Source organism: Cupressus sempervirens, chromosome 11, assembly GCF_028749045.1.
Source record: "Cupressus sempervirens isolate cs-2001-9-10 chromosome 11, ASM2874904v1, whole genome shotgun sequence".
Classification (NCBI taxonomy): domain Eukaryota; kingdom Viridiplantae; phylum Streptophyta; class Pinopsida; order Cupressales; family Cupressaceae; genus Cupressus; species Cupressus sempervirens.
Genome location: NC_143128.1, coordinates 254,413,329 through 254,416,097, shown reverse-complemented (window position 1 = coordinate 254,416,097; position 2,769 = coordinate 254,413,329).

The following is a 2,769-nucleotide window of genomic DNA, read 5'->3' as shown; positions in this document are numbered from 1 at the left end:
TACAACAAATAGAAATAACTAATGAGGGTGACAATGAGATATAGGAAAATTTATGATGATGGGATAGGATAACCAAAAACTAAAACTAGGATAATGATCGATGATAAAAAAATGATCGTAAAACATAAGAGATACTGACTCTAAGGAGGATGATGTTGGAAAATGATTGACCAACAAACTTGTAGTCAGGAGGATAATGGATGTAGAGCTAAGATAGTGACTTATGATAAGGAGCATATGAGGGTGTTGGTGAAACCTTAGTTTAAGGGATGGGAATCTGTGAGAGTAGGATAATGAAGACAGTGACATGTTTGATGAGAAGAAAAGGGAATCAAAAGATTCTAATATTGGAAAGAGATGGAGGTTGAGAGAGATAGGTGATGTAAAGGAAAAGGTTAGCAGAAGAGAGTAGGAGAAGGGGTTTGAAGGGGATGTAGAAATGGCTTTCGGTGACGATAGGGAAGGTAAGAAGAGTAATAGGAAAAAGATGTGGGGTAGAGGGGGGGGGGGAAGTGATTGGTTAGAGCATATTACTAATTGGTAATGCCCATAGGCAAGGGGTAGGAGCAATATGCACAACTTTAGATGGGACATGTGTAGAAGGCTCAAGTGAATGGGACTGGGTAGGGAATTAGGATGGTGGGGAAAGGTTAGGTTGGGGGGGATAAGAGTTATGAGGGAGTGGGGAGGAGAGGATAGGAGTTTAAGAAAAGATGTAGGAGGGGGTGAGGATGGATGTGCCTAGGGGGGATATGATCATGTGAGTCTTTGTATGGGAGAAAATGGTGAGAGTAAGGGGATATATTGGAAGCTTTGAGAGTGGGGTACTTCACGAAGAATTACCACCATGTAGTGTGAGCACTTTATTTGATATAGGAATATTAGAGATCTGCCAAGGTTATTAAGAACGTCAAGGCCTTTTCCCCAATATTACATAGGACTGACTCAAACAAGCATGCAAGGATTGCCCCAACATCACACATGACTCCCGGAGAGATTAGTGTGGGAATGATGATGGGTGATTCACAAGCAAAAGATATCACCTAAGTGCATCATGTGATCATTAGTGAAAACATGTTTGGAATATGCAAGGGTGATATCTGACTGACCCATAAGCAAAAAAAGACCATGGTTGACAACCATGCCTTTGAGTTGCCCCAGTCAAAGCACACCATCATATGAAAAGACCATGGCAACCTTGAGGAGGGAACAATTAAAATCACGTGGAAGTGACCAATAAAAATATACAAAAACCAAAGATTAGAAGAAAGAACAAAAGTGCAAAAAAGTAACTTTTTGCTAAAGCAATCGAGATGATTGGATATTGACAGGCTGAATATAAGGAAGAAACATTCAGAAAGGACTTTAATGATAGGACGTTTAGGATACTAACAAAAAGGGACAATAATTTTTTTTCTACAGATGACAGGCTAGGGACACGGGGTGTCGCAATAAGACCTGAACAATATGTACTAGCATGACTATAGAATGAATGGGGACTCTGGAACATATGAAAAATTACAGTTTTGGTTATGTGTACGAAGGGGAAAGCTCAAGATGAGGGGATAGCATTGTTGTAATACAATTATTGTTACAGGGGCATTATAGGTAAAGTACAACTCTTGTTACAAGGATTAGGATACTCTTGTATTTACAAGATTATGATACATAGGATACTATTGTTGGTACAAGGATACGATACACATGATACGACTATTGTCACAAGGATATGTTATATATGTCATTATTGTTGTCACAAGGATATGATATGTAGGAGTGATACAAAGGATAAGTTACACCTAATTGGATATTTAGAGTACAAGGATGACAATTGATGGTGGTGGCAGTCATTTATGCAGTATTTCTACCCTTGTACTCTACATATCCTATTAGGTGTAACTTATCCTTTGTATCACTCCTATGTATCATATCCTTGTGACAACAATAATTGCATATATACCATATCCTTGTGACAGTAGTCGTATCTAGTGTACCATATCCTTGTACCAACAATAGTATCCTATGTATCATAATCTTGTAAATACAACAGTATCCTAATCCTTGTAACAACAATTATACTTTACCTATCATGCCCTTGTAACAATAACTGTATTACAACAATGTTATCCCCTCATCCTGAGCTTTCTCCCTTCGTACACATACCCAAAATTGTATTTTGTCATATGTTCCAAAGTCCTCATTCATTGTATAGTCATGCTTGTACATATTGTTCAGGTCTAATTGTGATACTCTGTGTCCCTAGCCCATCATCTGTAGGAAAAAATCACTGTCCCTTTTTTTTAGTATCCTAAACGTCCTATCATTAAAGTCCTTTTCGAATGTTTCATCCTTATATTCAACCCGTTAATATATGATTATCCTGTTCTCTTTAGCAAAAGGTTACTTTTTCACACTTTTGTTCTTTCCTTTAATCTTTGGTTTTTGTATATTTTGATTGGTCACTTCCACATGATTTTAGTTGTTCCCTCCTCAAGGTCACCATGGTCTTTTCATATCATGGTGTGCTTTAACTGGGGCAACTCAAAGACATGGTTGTCAACCACGGTCTTTTCCTACTTGTGTGTTAGTTAAATACCACCCTTGCATATTCCAAACATGTTTTCACTAATGATCACATGATGCAATAGGGTGATATCATTTGCTTGTGGATCACCCAACACCATTCCCACACTGATCTCTCTGAGACTCATGTGTGATGTTGGGGCAATCTTGGAGTGTGATTGCTTGAGTCAGTCCTATGTAATATTG